At 33.9% G+C, this 19774-nt stretch overlaps 1 non-coding gene across 1 annotated transcript; it reads right to left on the bottom strand.

Moving 5' to 3' along the window:
• Window positions 1-9374: 9374 nt before the first annotated feature.
• On the bottom strand, window positions 9375-9481 carry LOC131172293 (small nucleolar RNA R71). Its single transcript, XR_009142775.1, has one exon. It is a non-coding gene; the product is annotated as a small nucleolar RNA R71 (small nucleolar RNA).
• Between the last annotated feature and the right edge of the window lie 10293 nt (window positions 9482-19774).

Genomic DNA, 19774 nt, shown 5'->3' with positions numbered 1-19774 from the left:
CATAACATAAAAACTTAGATCTACCCTCTAATAAGAGGAGAATCTAAGCCTGTACACGTACCATGGTAATCAAAACACAACTAACTCCATTATCTTCTCAACAAATGAGAGAGACGAGTAATAACCTAGTCAAGCATCTATAGTGAGATATAAAACAATATCACAATCCTTTTAGTGGGCATAAATCACAATACATTTCGATTCAAAGGCAATTCTAATATCTAATAATTTTTTATGCTCATCACAATTCAAATCATAAATTTGCATTTTTCCATGCAAATTGCCCATCACAATTCAAAACATGTTCTATCACAATTTTTCAAAACATAATTTATTCAATCCACAATAATGCTTAATACTTGTGGAAATACCATTTCACAAAGCCAAATTCATACATACTATAACAATTTCAATAATCATTGAATTAAATCCAATGCTTGTTAAACATAATACATAAGAAAAATATGTCATTTAATCATATGAAATATTCAGAATAAAATCAGTTAAAAACTAGTTGTGCACAAACCTAATTTGAGTCACCCCTTGGCCTTAACTCAATGTTCCTTATGCTTCCTAATATCCTTTTCAACTGAAAAACACAATTTAAAGTGTTTCAGTACTCAGTTAAATTGTTTCCAACAATAAAATCCAATATCTAAATTTTCTTGATACTATTCTTTTCAATTCATTTCATTAGTCAACCTATAATGTTGACCTTTAATGCACTCTAGGTGAATTAATTTTAATTTTCCCAATATGTCACATTTTAAAGCCCTTTAGTGTTGGTATATGTTACCAATTTCATTTTCAAGTGTATTGCATTTTATTGCAATTTATCGGATTTCAGTGTACTATTTTGACCTAGCCAGATGACCTAGTTTCCTCAGTTTTCGGGTTTCGGTCCAAACTACAAACTTGTAGGTCTATGTCTTATTGCACACGGGAAAAAAGTTTAGGTCATTCTGGGCTTTGGTACCCGAACTTGTGCATGCTATTTGGCTTGGTTCTGGCCATTTTTGGGCTTTGTGTCTTCATAAGAATTGTAGATCTATGTCTAAACTATTGATGGTAAAAATTTCAGGTCAATTGGACTTGTTTTGAGTGAGTTATAGTCCTCCTAATGACTACTGTTCATATGGTCAAAAATTTTGGCCTGCACTTATCTATTCCGGATTTGGTCAATTTTTATGTCACTTTGTGGATAGAATTTAGGTAAGCTTCCTTCATGAAAGTTGGCACATTTTATGCCTACTTTCACCTTCAATTGGTCTCATACCAATTGGAGTCACACACTTAAGGTTCTAAGCTAAAACATACATCGCCATAGTACACATTCTTCATCACTTACCAATTACACATTCTATACTTACCAAGCTAACTCTTTCATGCCAATTCTAGCTTGTACCATACTATTAACACACTTAACAACACATTTTGGTCATTTTGGACAACTTGTAACCATTCTCAACATACACATTATAACTCAAAATTTTCCAAAGTCCATTTACACAATTTAACCACATGAACATACCCCATTTACATATCCAATTCCATTCTATTATACACATATACATGCTACCACCGTAAATAACATAATTCAATAAACCAAACCATGAAACAACACATTTCTAACCATACTTTAAAGTTGCCGATTCACCTCATGGAAAATATCTCCTTCAAATTGCTTTCAAGCTTCCAAAACCAAGTGCACCATTACACATACTCTTAATATACATTGTCTAAATCATTTCTATACATATAAACACCTATACCAACTTCTTAAACAACCATTTACAAGTGAAAACAAACAACAAATAGTGAGTTTCCATGGCTGTGGAAATGGTGTACCACCATTACTCCATCAAACTTTAAAATTTCTTCCACAAAAAAACTCCCTACAACAACCACTCAAAGTTTAATGAAGCAAGATTGAAAAATACACACTTACCTCTTATGGACTTCTTCAAAACTCCACCAAAACTTTCCTTTCTTGCTCCCAAAATGTTGCCCAAGCTGTATAGAACAATTTTAGTGAAGAAACCTAGAAGAACTAATGGCTTGATGATGGTGGATTATCCTTTGCATGGTGGATGGCCATGGAAGACTTGGAGAAGGTTTGATTTCGGCAATGGAGAGAATTTGAAGAATAAGAAGGTTTGCAGAAGTTAGTGGAAGTTGACTTCATTTATATTGATTTTCAAAGTGCTTAGTGGTCCACTAATGTAAGAATACGATTAATTTAATTCAACTTTCAATTATTCAACATTATACCCCTTTTCTTTCACTATTTAAATTATGGATCACCATTTTAATTTTCATGGCATTTCAAAAATTTAATATCATTTATTTTTAATGTACATATAGGTTAAAAGGCAACTCGGGGTGTCAATTGACCACAATGCCCCTATTCGGTTTGCTTTTCAGCTTTTTCGGTAAAATCGATTTTTGTCAGTTTCTCAATTTTTCATTTTTCTTTGTACTATTTATTTAATTTTTTTTTTGACATTTCTAATATCATTTCTTTTTCAATAGATGTTTATTTAAGTCCCAAAATATTTTCTAGGGTTCCCCACGGTTTAAGGCTAGTCAACGGCCCACGCCGTAACATCCCAGTACGTTCACCCATCGGTACAGTTTTGTCCGTTTAGCTTAGTTCCATTTTCTCTCTTTTATTTTTCTTGTATTTTCCTCTATTGTATTTCAATACCTTATATCTCCACACTAATATTAAAATATAATTCCTGGCATCCTAGCTGTCAGGACAGACACTGGTCACCAGAACAGTAGAACGCACTACCGGACATAGGGGTGTTACAATTCTCCCCCCCTTAAAATAAATTTCGTCCGCAAAATTTTACCCAATAGCCGTCTTAAAATATTCACACGTTTATTTTCTCCTTTCTATATGATCGTATAATCTTCTTTCCTTTGAATTTGTCTAAAACTTTTAACAATCTAATATAACATTTACTTTGTTTATATAGCACTAATCTTTTCTTACTATCATTCTATCTAATATTTCGATTCATGTTCCCTTTTTGAAAGACCATTGCGGACATGTTAAAATTATTTATCTAATCATGGGTCCTTTGACCATTCTAGTCAACAATCTTACTCACATTCGTAACATTTCTTTGTTATATCTGAACCAACTGTTCAAATTTTTACTTCCACAACTCTTTTTATCTATTAATATTCTATAACATACTTCCCTTTGTACTGAACTATAACCTTTCGATAATCTAATTTTTGAGTTTTAACTCCCTAAGTAGGATTTCCAAACTCATTTCTAATAATAAAATTTTGTCCTGACATAACTATACCAATACAGATGTCGTTGGCAACTATTCTCATCTTGGTGCACTATCAGTAGTACGTAGCTCTATACAATAATCTCAAGTTAGTACTGTAATCTACAGCTTACAGTATAAACATCAAGAACATTGCATTGTTACTACGATACATTCCAATAGATCAAATTTTCCTATATTTTATCCTTTTCGAATTTACTAATATTCGAATCTTATTCTGATTACAATATCCATTAACAATTACTAACAGTAACATCTTTGCTCTCATCTAGAGCAATTCTATTACTGTAACTTATTTTTAAGTCCTCTTGCCTTACATTAAGTAGGATTGCCGTTTAACTTTATAATTAATGGCGTGTTAGAAAATACCTTTCACCGATAAACTCTTCCAAAACTAATTTCACTTATTATCGCAATCCTTATCTTAAAGGACTAATCACTACTGAATCAAAATTTATTCCCCTGTAAAGGAATAACAACAGAGCATATAGTTCTAACACTAACATACAACTAAGTAGTACTGGAATCAAACAAAAATAATTAATTGTTTCTTTCAAAAAGTAAGAACTTACCAGCAGCTACATCCAAAGTTTCTGTTCTTTCCCCTAGGCGCATAGTGGACGCTCTAACTGATGTGCTACTATGTTTGGGTTAATTCACTATGTTATGGTTGTGAGGAGTACCAACACTATTTCTATCTCGACCTCTACTAACTATTTGTGAACTTTTGACAGCAGATCGAGGTACTCTAGTACAATTTCTAACAAAGTGTCCAAGTTTTCCACAATTGTAGTAGGCTCTAGAGGCCTTACGACAAATACCTTCATGTAGCTTACCATAAACATGGCAGAAACGAGCAGAATAGGAACTTCTGGTTCTTCGACGACTAGATCTTGGTGTTCTCTGCCCTGATGATCCGCCTCTGTCATATCCCTGAGCTCGGGCCTCCTCAAATTCTTTTCTTTTTCCCAAATTACTACTCGAGCTCTGACCCATAGGTTTCTCCCTCTTCTCTATTTCACACTGCCCTTGTGGGGGTTGGGTTTGTGCTTGAGTTTGAGCTGACAGAGTATCAGCCATTTATTAAAAGAAAGTGGGCATTTGCTTGGCCATTTGTGCAGTAATTTGTACCGGTAAAACTGGTACAGTCGGGCCTTCGACACTTTGTGGAGCTGAGGCCTCAACTTCTACTTCTGCTATCACAGACTGTTCTATTGTCTCATTCTTCTTTTCCATATCTTTTCACAGGATTTTCTATTCCTGTACAATTAATACAAGGAGATTTCTCTTCATTAGTTCATATTTATGATGTAAATGTACTATATGTATCAAACATTTGAGCAGTTATAGTTACCGACAAAAAGATTTCAAATTCACAGTTCAAAATTTACTTTAAAATCATTGCTCTGATACCACAAAACATGTCACACCCTACTCCCCCGTAAGATGTAACATGATCCCGTAGTATACCTAATGAATTAATGTACTTCGCATACCGATAACCCATTAGATATATTATAAGGGATTTTAAAACAATTTTCGTGAAATTTAAATCATCGATTAAAATCTGGTGCTATAAAATTTTTTCAAAATTTCGGTAAAGTGCCGGCTGTGTTTTGAGAAAACAGTTCTTCAAACCTGAAAAGAAACACACTTCCAATATGATTTCTCAAATACAACTCCAATAAACTTCATTTCAACTCACAATTCAAATCTCAATAATCAAATCAATTCATTTTCAAACCAATCTTATCATAAAGAACATTTCATTCATTACAAGACTCAATATTTATATCACAATAATTTACATTTAATTACATGCCAAAATATTTTACAAGAGTTTTTATACAACTGCTCAAATAATTTACATACATATTATTACATGCATACATCAAAACCTGTGTACATGGGTATACCTGGAGCTGATCTGAATGTCTCTTCAAGAAGCTTACTCAATTGCACTATGCTCTTTTCACTTGCGACTGCATACAAAGCTATTGCTGAGTGGTGAACTCAGTGGTGCACAACAATAATTTAAAACATAGTACAATATACCTTAACAAAAATTATGGCAAATAATTTAGAAATCTAGATACTTATCAAATTCAAAAACTCAAAATATTCATTGCCAATAATATAAATCATTTGTATAAAATGACTTTGATCACGAAATTCAATTTATTAAATCATAACTAACCATTTATGGTAATTCCAACAATTTATTGGAAATAAAGATTAATTCCAACAAAATCAATTATACATAAATTATAATTGAAATCACAATTCTTTACTATTCAAAAAGCATTCCTTATCTCGAAAACCATTCTTTATCTCAAAAGCCATTCTTTATCTCAAAAGCCATTCTTTATCTCAAAAACCATTCTTTATCTCACTAACTATGCAAGACTAATTCGAAAGGGCCATCTTCGGGGTGATTCTAACTCCCTATGGTCGGGGAGGTCGAATCATCGTGCACAGTACACATTACAAAAATGAAACTTCTGAAAGGGCCATAACATAAAAACTTAGATCTACCCTCTAATAAGAGGAGAATCTAAGCCTGTGCACGTACTATGGTAATCAAAACACAACTAACTCCATTTTCTTCTCAACAAATGAGAGAGACGGGTAATAACCTAGTCAAGCATCTATAGTGAGATATAAAACAATATCACAATCCTTTTAGTGAGCATAAATCACAATACAATTCGATTCAAAGTCAATTCCAATATCCAATAATTTTTTATGCTCATCACAATTCAAATCATAAATTTGCATTTTCCATGCAAATTGCCCATCACAATTCAAAACATGCTCTATCACAATTTTCCAAAACATAATTTATTCAATCCACAACAATGCTTAATACTTGTGGGAATACCATTTCACAAAGCCAAATTCATACATACTATAACAATTTCAATAATCATTGAATTAAATCTAATGCTTGTTAAACATAATATATAAGAAAATTATGTCATTTAATCATATGAAATATTCAGAACAAAATCAATTAAAAACTAGTTGTGTACAAACCTGATTTGAGTCGCCCCTTGGCCTTAATTCAATGTTCCTTATGCTTCCTAATATCCTTTTCAACTGAAACACACAATTTAAAGTGTTTCAGTACTCAGTTAAATTGTTTACAACAATAAAATCCAATATCTAAATTTTCTTGATACTATTCTCTTCAATTCATTTCATTAGTCAACCTATAATGTTGACCTTTAATGCACTCTAGGTGAATTAATTTTAATGTTCCCAATATGTCACATTTTAGAGCCCTTTAATATTGGTATATGTTACCAATTTCATTTTCAAGTGTATTGCATTTTATTGCAATTTATCGGATTTCGATTTACTATTTTGACCTAGCTGGACGACCTAGTTCCCTTAGTTTTTGGGTTTCGGTTCAAACTACAAAATTGTAGGTGTATGTCTTATTGCACGCAGGGTAAAATTTCAGGTCATTTTGGGCTTGGGTACCCGAATTTGTGCAAGCTATTTGGATTGGTTCTGGCCATTTTTGGGCTTTGGTGTCTTCATAAGAATTGTAGATCTATGTCTAAACTATTTATGGTAAAAATTTCAGGTCAATTGGACCTGTTTTGATTGAGTTATGGTCCTCCTAACGACTACTGTTCATATGGTCAAAAATTCTGGCCTGCATTTACCTATTCTGAATTTGGTCAATTTTTATGTCACTTTGTGGACAGAATTTAGGTAAGCTTCCTTCATGAAAGTTGGCACATTTTTGCCTAGTTTCACCTCCAATTGGTCTCATACCAATTGAGGTCACACACTTATGGTTCTAAGCTAAAACATACACTGCCCTACTACACATTCTTCATCACTTACCAATTACACATTCTATACTTACCAAGCTAATTCTTTCATGCCAATTCTTGTTTGTACCATACCATTAACACACTTAACAACACATTTTGGTCATTTTGGATAGCTTGTAACCATTCTCAACATACACATTATAACTCAGAATTTTGTAAAGTCCATTTACACAATTTAACCATATGAACATACCCCATTTACATATCTAAGTCCAATCTATTATACACATATACATGTTGCCACCATAAATAACATAATTCAATAAACCAAACCATGAAACAACACATTTCTAACCATACTTTAAAGTTGCCGATTCACCTCATGGAAAATATCTCCTTCAAATTGCTTTCAAGCTTTTAAAACCAAGTGCACCATTATACATACTCTTAACATACATTGTCTAAATCATTTTTTTACACATAAACACCTATACCAACATCTTAAACAACCATTTACAAGTGAAAACAAACAACAAATAGTGAGTTTCCATGGCTGTCGAAATGGTGTACCACCATTACTCCATCAAACTTCAAAATTTCTTTCATAAAATAGCTCCCTACAACATCCACTCAAAGTTTAATGAAGCAAAATTGAAAAATACACACTTACCTCTTATAGAATTCTTCAAAACTCCACCAAAACTTTCCTTTCTTGCTCCCAAAATGTTGCCCAAGCTGTATAGAACAATTTTAGTGAAGAAACCTAGAAGAACTAATGGCTTGATGATGGTGGATTATCCTTTGCATGGTGGACGGCCATGGAAAACTTGGAAAAGGTTTGATTTCGGCAATGGAGAGAATTTGAGGAAGAAGAAGGTTTGCAGAAGTTAGTGGAAGTTGACTGCATTTTTATTGATTTTCAAAGTGCTTAGTGGTCCACTAATGTAAGAATACGATTAATTTAATTCAACTTTCAATTATTCAACATTATACCCCTTTTCTTTCACTATTTAAATTATGGACCACCATTTTAATTTTCATGGTATTTCAAAATTTTTATATCATTTATTTTTAATGTACATTTAGGTCAAAAGGCAACTCGGTAATGTCAATTAACCATAATGCCCCTATTCGGGTTTCTTTTCGGCTTTTTTGGTAACACTGATTTTTGTCGGTTTTTCAATTTTTCATTTTTATTTGTACTAATTATTTATTTTTTCTTTGACATTTCTAATATCATTTATTTTTCAATAGATGTTTATTTAAGTCCCAAAATATTTTCTAGGGTTCCCTGCGGTCCAAGGCTAGTCAACGGCCCACGCCGCAACTTCCCGGTATGGTCACCCATCGGTACGGTTTTGTCCGTTTAGCTTAGTTCCATTTTCTCTCTTTTATTTTTCTTGTATTTTCCTCTATTGTATTTCAATACCTTATATCTCCACACTAATATTTAAATATAATTCCTGGCATCCTTGCTGTCCGGATAGACACTGGTCACCAGAACAGTAGAACACACTACCGAACATAGGGGTGTTACATAGGATGCTAAGCTACATTTTGTATTTTGTATTTTGTGTTTTGTATTTTTGTGAATTTTGTAATTAAACTTTTATTTTGTCATGTATATTGAAACTTATGTGATTATGTATTAATGAAATTATCTGTAAATGGTGTTCATAAATGAAAGTTGAGTATTTATTTATGATTTGAGTATAAATATGATGTGAATTGATTGATTGGAAAGTTTGAGAAATTGATGAGAAATTGTTGAAAATTGATGTGATAAATTGGGAGTTGTGGAATAAAATGATTATTGGAAGTGTTTTTCACAGGTTCCGAAGAGTTGTTTTATCCATTTTTAGCCGGTACTCTACTGGATTTTCTATAAAATTTTTGGAACCTCAAATGAATTTATAATTTCTATAAATGACTTAAATGAGTCAAATCTCCCAAATTGCATTTCAACATCATAAAGAAATAAATTAAGGAGGATAAAAATAATTGAGATAAAATATGGTGTTTCGGTACACAGTGTGGCATATCTTGCTCGGCTATACTGTAGACAGGTAACGGGTATCATAAATTTCATGTTGTGTATTCCAGCATGAAACCTCAAGGAGTTTTAGAGGATCAGATCAAGCTTCAAGCTTTCCCTTTCTCACTGGAGGGCACAGCTAAGGATTGGTTGTGTTACCTTCCTTCTGGATCTGTTAACTCATGGAATGGGATGAAGCAGATATTTTTGGAGAAGTATTTTCCTGCTTCCTATGCTACCAACATAAGAAAAGAAATTTATGGCATCCAGCAGTATAATGGAGAGAGTTTGTATGAGTATTGGGAGAGATTTAAGAAGCTGTGTGCAAGCTATCCCCATCATCAAATAAGTGAGCAGCTGTTGATTTAGTATTTCTATGAGGGACTTCTACCAATGGACCACAATATGATAGATGCTGCTAGTGGAGGAGTTTTGATTGATAAGACACCAGAAGAGGCAAGGAGACTGATTGCTAACATGGCAGTAAATTCTCAATAGTTTGAAATGAGAATGGATCACACACCTATAAAGGTTAATGAGGTAAGTACATCTAACCTTGAGAAACAGATTTCTAATTTAAATTCTTTGGTGAGGCAATTGGCTGTAGGAAAAATGCAAACTGTTAAGGTATATGGAATTTGTTCGTGTTTGGGTCATACTGCTGACATGTGTCATGTGTTACAAGAGTATGAATTAATGCAACATGTTAATGTAGTAGGAAATTATGAACAACCATAATAAAAGTATGATTCCTTTTCCAATACTTATAATCCAGGATAGCGAGATCATCCCAATCTGAGTTATGGGAATCAACCGATGCAAAACCGATACCAACAGTAGAGACAAGTGAATCTACCACCTCTACCTCCCTCAAATCAAGGTATGTCACTTGATGAAATTGTTAAGGCTTTGGCTAACAATACCCAACAGTTTCAACAAGAGACTAGAAATAGCATTCAAAACATAGAGAGGCAGATTGGTCAGTTAGCCTCATCTATGAGTAAGCTAGAAGCTCAAGGTTCTAGAAAGCTTCCATCACAAACAATCATGAACCCCAGAGAAAATGCGAGTGCGATACTATTGCGGAGTGGAAAGAAGTTGATAATAAGACTCCACATGAGCCAATGAAAAAGAAAAAGCAAGGAGCAAAAAAGTCTGAAGTTCCTGAAGTTGAGGTAAATACTGAACCTAAACTGAATAAGGTTAATAATTCTATTCTTCCTCCATTCCCCTACAAGTTGGCCAAGACGAAGAAAGAAGAACAAGAGAAAGAAATTTTGGAGACTTTTAGGAAGGTAGAGGTTAATATACATTTACTTGATGCGATCAAGCAAATCCCTAGGTATGCTAAATTCCTTAAGGAATTATGCACTGCAAAGCACAAGTTGAGGAATAATGAGAAGATTAGTGTGGGGGAAAATGTGTCAGCATTAATTCAGCGAAAATTACCCCTTAAGTGTAAGGATCCAGGTTCATTTTCTATTCCCTGTAGAATAGGTGATTCTAAATTTGAATATGCAATGCCAGATTTAGGAGCGTCTATTAATGTTATGCCAAATTCAGTTTTTCAAATTTAAATTTGGGTCCTTTGAAAGAAACCAGTGTCATTATTCAGTTAGCTAATCGTTCTAATGCTTACCCATTGGGATTAGTTGAGGATGTGTTGGTGCTGGTTGGAGGATTGATTTTTCCTGCAGATTTTTACATTCTAGATATGGAGGATGATAGTGCTCTCTCATCAAATTCAGCTTTGATTTTGTTTAGAAGACCTTTCCTAAAAACTGCCAAGATAAAAATTGATGTGGATGAGGGTACCTTAACTATGGAGTTTGATGGAAAGAATGTCAAATTTAATATCTTTGATGTCATGAAGTATCCTACTGATGATCATTCTGTCTTTTCTATTAATGATGTTGAAACATTTGTGCAGGATTTTTTTGAGGATGAGTTAGAAAGAAAATCACAATTGCATGAATTAGAGGAAATTCACCTTAAGGCTTATGAGAATTCTAAGAACTATAAAGAAAAGAAAAGGCATTCCAGGATAAACTAAGGAAGCAGTTTGTGATTGGGCAAAAAGTTTTATTGTATAATTCCATATTGAAGCTGATGATTGGTAAGTTGCGTTCTCGTTGGATTGGACCCTTTGTTATTACTAATGTGTTTCCTTATAGTGTAGTTGAAATTCAAAGTTTAGGAACTAACAAAGTGTTCAAGGTCAACGGTCATGAACTCAAGCCATTTTATAAGGGGTTTCAGGAGAATTCAGTGGATTAAGGAGCTTTGTCATGTCGAGCTAACGACGATAAATAAAAGCGCTTCTTGGGAGGCAACCCATGGGTGGCTTGTTAGCCACAATCAGATTTGTTTTCTTTCCCTTATTTTATTTTATTTTCTAGCATTTTTTTTCTTTTCTTTTGCATTTGGGCTTTACATTGGGGACAATGTAAGTTTTAAGTGTTGGGGAGGAGAAATTTGTTGCTGCAATCTTATTTTTTATTTATTAAAAAAAATAAAAATAAATAAATAAATAAAAGTAAAAATAAAATAAAATTTGTTCTCATAAGCTTGATTCATGATTCTTTATTAACTCTCAGAGAGAAGTGCTTTGTCCTTGAAATGACTTTTCTATTTTAGATTGAATTTTTGAGATTTTAGGCAAGGTATAGTAATTTTAATGATGGATTTTCCCTCTTCTCCATACCATAGAGCAATTTTTTCCTGCATAAATCATTTAGGCTAGATTTAATGGTGAAATGATTAGTTATGTGTGCTTTAAACTAGTGTCATACATATTTCAGAACTTTGTTTAATCTATTAGGGCACTTTATAATATGTAGATGCATAAATTGGGGGAAATAAAAGGTTTAACTTCAAAATTGCTCCGCTATCTTAGTTAAGCAAACTAATGAAGGAACGGAAGCGTGAAAAACACAAGTTTATCCCATTGAATTCAAAAAATTTTCACCTAGGGTCACATGCATCATGCAAGATTTATTTTTATCTATTTGATTTCAATGATAAACAACATATTAAAACTCTTTTAATATGTTTTTGGATCCGTATTTGCCATTTAAGATTTTAAAATTAATCAGATTAATTTTAGAACCCTATATTAAATCAAGAACAAACACACTAACCTCTTGATGCACTGCAGTGTATTTGCGCCTTTGAGATTCGTCTTCAGGACACCAGATGTTGTCCCTCTAGCTTGTTTACACCAAGAACATCTATGGCAGCCCTTAAACAGCTTCTAAAGCTTTTTCTATTATTTAGAAAATCAAGTTCTACATTTTAAGAGCTTAAAGATGTAAATAGGATACTAGAAATGATTTCTAGTATTTTTAATTCAAGAGATTGTTTGCTAATCTCCTGGAATAGATGAGAGATGAAGAGGAAAATTAAAGAACTAGTTGCTTGAATCAAAGGATTTACAAAAAATGTAAATTGAGCATTGAAAAGTAAATGATGTGCCACATGATGACATGACATACGAGGGCCCATTGACTAGGTCTAAAAGCAAGCTCATTACTTTGCTTGCTTGTATTTAGAATTAAAGAAGTTGGGTTGGACTTGGCAAGTCCATGGTGCATGTGAGATGGGTGCAAACTAAAATATTTGGGCTTAAGTTAAAATAAAAATAATGGGCTGATTATGAAGAAAAAAAGCGCATATGTGTGTAAAAGGCCCCTATTTGCTATTTGGACATGACCAAGTCAAAGAAATCAGAAGGAAATTGAAATATCTTTCGATTAAGGAAGGAAATAAGGTTGAAAAGTCACCAAATCTCCTCAAATTCATGCATCACTCTATGGGCAGACTTCTAAAGTATTTTTTCTCAAAAATTCAATATTATTTCCTATTTAGAAGACTATTCAAACTTCCTATTTAGTAACCTTTCTATTTTCCTTTATAGTGCTTTTAATTAGCTATATAAAGGCCAACTCTTGTAAGCTCAAAGCATTCTAAATTTTAATCAATAGCAAGTGCTGCTTCTTCTTTCTTATTAAACATTATTTGTTTGTGGTGAAGTCTTGACTTATCACAGGAGTTCCTTGTGTGGTGTCTTTATTAGGATTGTAATCTTTATGGCGAGATTACTCTTATCAAATTTTACGTTCCATAGTTATCTTCTTATTTTTGTCTTTCATTACTATTACATCTTAAATCATAAAATACCAAAAAGAAATCCTTTTTTTTTGTTGAAGTTGATTTTGGTGTTAATTGCTTAATTCTTATTTATTCTTGTTCCTTAATTCATTCCAAAAAAATTTCTTATTTTTTTTATAACTAATCAATTTCATTCTCTTCTTCACAAGGCACATCAGTTTGGTATCAGAGCCTTTGTTAAGCTACATTTTGAAGCCTTTAGAGTGCAAACACGTGAGGGAGTGAACCAACCTGTCCTTTAATCGAGTGAAGCACATAGTGACTTTGATTGTGATAGCAACATGTTTGATGAAGGAGAGGTGCCTCCACCAGTTCCAAGAGGTCTCATATTGGATCAAACACATATGCTAAGACTTGAAAAACAGCAGAATGCAATGCAAGAGCAAATTGCTCAGATCACACAAGCTTTGGCAAGACTAGTTACACTCTAGCCACAAAGAGAGCGCAATGGTCCTAGGTAGCAAGGGCGTGGTGATGATGATGAAAAACCTGGAGTTGAAGAAGGTGCTTATGATCAGCACTTGCCTAAGCATCCACATGGCCAAAGAGACAACATCAAGATGAAGATTCCAACCTTTCGAGGTACCAGCTCACCTAAAGAGTACCTAGAATGCGTACAAAGAGTTGATAAAATCTTTGAGTATCAGGAAGACAATGAAACAAAGAAGTTTAAACTTGTTGCCATTGAGTTTGTTGATTATGCAAACTTATGGTGGGAGAACGTAAAGGATCAAAGACGTAGGGATGGGTTTGATGATGTACAAACTTGGCGTGAGATGAAAAGAATCATAAAGAAGCGATTTGTACCTGAATATTACAAACAGGAATTGTATATCAAACTCCAAAGTTTGCGCCAAGGTGGAATGTGTGTGGAAGACTATGTTAAAGAATTTTATATGTTAATGTTGAGATGTGAATTGAGGGAACCACAAGAACAAACCATTGCCCATTTTCTTGGTGGTTTGAATTATGAAATTGCTAATACTATTGAATTACAACCATATGTTTTTTTGTAGCATGTGATCAAACTTGCCATTAAGGTTGAAAGTCAAAGAATGAAAGGTGGATATAAGGGCACTACTACCAAAAAATTTCACAAAACCTTCTAACATTAGCACCTCACTTACCAGTGATAAAGGTGGCATGAAGAAGCATGACAAATGGGAGAGCTTTGCCAAAGCAGCAGTTGGTGTAAGCAAGGGTAAGGAGAATGAGGTAGATCCAACCCCTCCCATAAGAAGTAGAGACATAAAATGCTTCAAGTGCCTTAGCCATGGACACATTGCTTCAAAATGTCCCAACAAGACAGTAATGGTGTTGAAGGAAGCCCAATGGGAGCGCGAGAGTGAAGATGAAACTTACGAAGAGGAAGAGAATCATAAAGCATATGGTGATAAGTAAGTAGAGTATGCTGATGTTGGGGAGATGTTAGTGGTCAAAAGAACCTTAAGTGAACATGCAACAAAAGATGAAGTACAAAGAGAGAACATCTTCCATACTATTTGCACTATTCTCAATAAGGTATGTAATGTCATTATTAATGGTGGTAGCTGTACTAATATTGCTTTTATTACCTTGGTTGAGAAACTTAATCTGCCCACCTTAGTGCATCCTCATTCTTATAAATTGTAATGGCTGAATGATGATGGTGATGTTAAGGTGACTAAGCAAGTAGTTGTTCCTTTCTCCATAGGCAAGTATAAAGATGAAGTTGTGTGTGACATTGTGCCAATGAATGCTAGCCATTTATTGTTAGGGAGGCCATGGAAATTTGATAGAAGGGTTGTGCATGATGGTTTAAAAATACTTATTCTTTTATGAAGGATGGGAAAAGAATTGTATTAGCTTCTCTTAGTCCCCAACAAATACATCAAGAGCAGCTGATTAATAACAAATAAAAGGAGAGTTTGTTCCTCAATAAGGGCAATATTTTGAAGGCTATCACTAACCACAATTTTATTTTTGTGCTTATTGTTAAAGAATTGCTGGAATCTAACCACATTACAGTTCCTCCCATGGTGGCCGAACTATTAGAAGAATTTGAAGATGTTTTTCCTACAGAATTGCTAGAGGGACTACCTCCCCTTCATGGTATTGAACATCAGATTGATTTAATTCCTGGAGCGGCATTACCAAATAGACTAGTCTACAGAAGCAAGAAGAGGCTAAGGAGTTGCATAAGCAAGTCATGGAACTATTAAAAAAGGGCTATGTTTGTGAGTCCATGAGCCCATGCTCTGTTCCAGCTTTCTTGGTGCCCAAAAAGGATGGTTCCATGCGCATGTATGTTGATAGTAGGGCCATCAACAAAATCACTATAAAGTATCGCTATCCCATCCCTAGACTTGATGACATACTTGATGAGTTACATGGTGCTATTATCTTTTCAAAAGTTGATCTGAAAAGTGGTTACCATCAGATTCGAATGAATGAGGGGGATGAATGGAAAACAGCCTTTAAAAAAAAGTTTGGGTTGTATGAGTGGATGGTCATGCTTTTTGGCCTTTCTAATGCCCCTAGCACTTTTATGAGACTCATGAACCATGTACTTCACCACTTCATTGGCAAATTTGTGGTTGTTTATTTTGATGATATTTTGATTTATAGTAAGAGTTTTGAATATCATCTCAAGCATCTAAGGGTTATTTTTGAAGTTCTATGCTAAGAAAAGTTGTATGAAAACATCAAAAAGTGCATTTTTTGCCACAATCAAGTCACATTCCTTGGCTTTGTGGTATCCAAACATGGCATGGAGGTGGACAAAGAGAAGGTGCAAGCAATATAAGAATGGCCAGTACCAACTGCAATCTCAAAGGTGAGAAGCTTTCATGGCCTAGCCTCTTTCTACAAGAGTCTTGTAAAGAATTTCAGCACCATCATGGCCCCCATAACAGAATGCTTAAAGAAGGAAGGGAAATTTAATTGGCGTGAAGCTGCCCAAAAGAGCTTTGAGCTCATCAAAGCAAAACTGACCTCTACTCCAATACTTGCATTGCCAGATTTTTTGAAGACCTTTGAGGTAGAATGCGATGCTTCCAGAGTGGGAATCGAGACTGTTCTAATGCAAGAAGGACGTCCCATTGCTTATTTCAGTGAAAAGTTGAATGGAGCTAGTTTGAATTACTCAACCTATGATAAAGAGTTGTACGCTCTTGTTCGTGCCTTGGAGACTTGGCAACACTACCTCTTGCCAAGAGAGTTTGTTATCCACACAGACCATGAGTCCTTGAAGCACCTAAAAGGACAAAGTAAACTGAACAAGTGACATGCTAAATGGGTGGAGTTTCTTGAATCATTCCCATATGTGATCAAGTATAAGAAGGGACACTCCAACATTGTGGCTGATGCATTATCCAGGAGGTAGGCCTTATTCTCTTTGCTAAATACTAAGCTGTTGGGATTTGAATTGATGATTGAGCAATATAAGTCAGATAGGGACTTTTCTTCTATTTATGACTCTTGCAAAGAGAAAGCCTTTTAGGGATTCAACCAACATGATGGCTACCTCATTAAAATGGGAAAGTTGTGTATTCCCAACAGTTATATTAAAGAATTATTAGTAAGGGAGGCACATGAAGTGGGTCTTGCTAGCCATTTTGGTGAAAAGAGGACTTTGGAAGCCTTAAAGGAGCATTTCTATTGGCCAAGTATGATGAAAGATGTGCACAAGGTAGTGGAGAAATGTGTGGCGTGCAAGAAGGCTAAAAGCAAGGAGATAGCACAAGGGCTGTATATGAAACACCCCTATTTACATAGCCTGGTATATGTTACTGTTCTGGTGACCGGTATCGGTCCGGAAAATTAAGGGGATTAGAACCACACTTAAGACAACTAGATAAGCCTTGAACATAAATAATTAGTAATTGCTAATTAGTTAAGTATAAATAAGAAAAATAGAACATAAGAAGTTAAATGAGCCGAGAGTCACAGTGATGGGTGATCTTCTCAGGAAGGATTGCGAAGTCGATTTAAACTCAAATTTCGAACCATAAAATGTGACGCTGTAGTCCTTAGGACTATTACGAACACAGTGAAAAAGAGGAAATCACAAAAAAGAATTGTTAAGCCAGTCAAATAATTAGGTCAGGAAGCCGGAAGAAATATTGAATTATTTGCAAACTGGGTTGAACCGGCGAGGGGCAATTTAGTCGATTGACTCCGAGAGCTGACTCCTGACCAAACTGCCTAATAAAATTGGAGAAAAGAAAATTTTGGAATCAAGAATTAAATTAAAGAACTAAAGAAAAATAAATAAAAAGAAAAAGAAAAATAAAAAATTGAAAAAGTGAAAAAGTTTATTACATCATGCATGAAGCAATAAACTTAATAATTAAAAATTTAAAATTATTATTAGATAATTGCGAATTAATGTAGATCAAAAACACAAAAAGAAACAAAAAAAAATAAAGGAAAAAAAATGAAAATAATAAAATGACATCATCATGCATGACATAATAAAACTATAATTTTAAATTTGAAAAATGGGATAATCATCTACTAAAGTGACCAATTAAAATTAAAAGAAAAAAAAAATTTTAGTCTTCTTCTTCTTCTCTTTGCCGCCACACTTCAACCATCTCTCTCTCACAAATTTTTCTCAATTTCCACCATGGAAGCTTATGGTTAAGCTTCCTAAACCCTAATTTCAACCCTAAATCCCCTACTTTCCTTAAAGAAAACAAGTAATTGAGCCTTGAAAAGAAGATTGAAGAAAGAAAAATTTTAGAAGAAGGTGGAAAAATTGAAAAGGGAGAAGCTACATAAAGAGGTTAGTTCAAATCATCAAATCTCTCCTTATATTCATGCATATATACTTGGATTAACTTAAAAAATTGAGAAAAATGAAATAAAATCAAGCATGTTAGAACCCTAATGAAATTCAGCTACCATGGTGGTAGTGTGAATTGATGTGTTTTGGTTTGATAGAATATGTATACAAGTTCAATTAAGTGTGTAGAGAATGTTTAGATACCTTAATTGCATGAATTGAGCTAAGCATGAAAATTAAGGTTTGGCACCTAGGGTTTAGAAGAAAAAAATGTGAGAATGTGTTAAATGGTGTGTTGGACTTGGTTTCAGCTGAGAAATGGTCATTTGTGACCAATTAGAGCATGTTAAAAGTATTGGAACCAAATGCAAATTCAGATTGCTTAGGGTCATGCTACAGGCAGCAAGACCAAGGTCCCTTTGAGGGACCAAAACTAAAAATTTACAAGTCCAATTGGTATGAGACCAATTGGGAATGAAAATAGACACAAAATGACACAATTTTTATTTAGGAATCATGCCCAAAAAGTGACCAAAACCTAGTGAACAAATTGACCAAATCCGGATTTTCTCAGTCTGACCTGTACAAAAATGACCAAATTAACAGTGTGTTTGTTCATTTGGCCATAACTTGAGCTAAAAAGGTCTAAATGACCTGAAATTTTACCAGTGGATAGCTGAGATATAGACCTAAAACTTTCATGAAGAATACAAACCCAATTATGCCCTTAACCAAGTCATTTGGCCACCCAAAGTTGGTGACCTAAAACTGTAATAACCAAAATTTGCCCAGAAAATCTGGGTTAAGTCCAATCCGGCAGCCATAATTAAAATGGCTATAACTTGAGCTACAAAACTCCAAATGGAGTGATTCAAAAAAGAGAATAAAGTTAAGACAATAGGGAACATTTTCTATGAAGAAAGTTTTGTCAAATTCTAACAGAAAAATGACCAACGGAACAGTGCAACATAAGACACCAAAACTGAAAATTTACAAATTTGCCTAAAAGACTTATAATTTGAGTAAACAACTAAAACCAACAAATTTAGTAACCAAAATGTGGTATGTGGGTGGAGTTGGAATTCCCATACCTATTAAGCCTTAGAAAGTCAACAAATTGACTTGAATAGTGTCATGAATAGTAACCCTGAAACACAAATTTTAAAGAACGTTAAGTTTAGCATATTAAAGCTGGGTATAAGTAGATTTGAATTTATTTTTGGAGTTATGATAAATGGTGATACTGAAACACTGTGAAACTGTGTGTTTCAGTTGAAAAGAATACTGGGAAAGAACCCGAGACATCGAGTCAAGGCCAAGAGGTGACTCGTATAAGGTTTGTGCACAACTAACTATTTTGTTACTTTTCACTTCTAAATTGATTTGAATAAGTTTATTTTATGATTTATAATTTTGTTGTGTTGAGGATTTTAATTTGTTGAATGAAATTGTATAAATTAAATATAAATTTTCTTATGCATTTAAGGATTTATTGCATGGTTTTGAGGATTGTAAATTTTAAGTTTGATGTGCTGCCAACCTTGAGCTTGAATTTATGATAATTAAATATGTTGTTGATTTGTAAATACATTGTAAATAGAAATTGTTTTGAATATGATTTGAAACCACAGTTGACATAGCAAAATTTGTTGTGAATTCTCATTAGCTTGTCTAGTGAGATATCTCCTCCACTAGATGGGGC

Source organism: Hevea brasiliensis, chromosome 13 (genome assembly GCF_030052815.1).
Source record: "Hevea brasiliensis isolate MT/VB/25A 57/8 chromosome 13, ASM3005281v1, whole genome shotgun sequence".
Taxonomy (NCBI): domain Eukaryota; kingdom Viridiplantae; phylum Streptophyta; class Magnoliopsida; order Malpighiales; family Euphorbiaceae; genus Hevea; species Hevea brasiliensis.
Note: the sequence above shows the minus strand (reverse complement) of the source record. Positions and strands in the feature narration are given on the sequence as shown.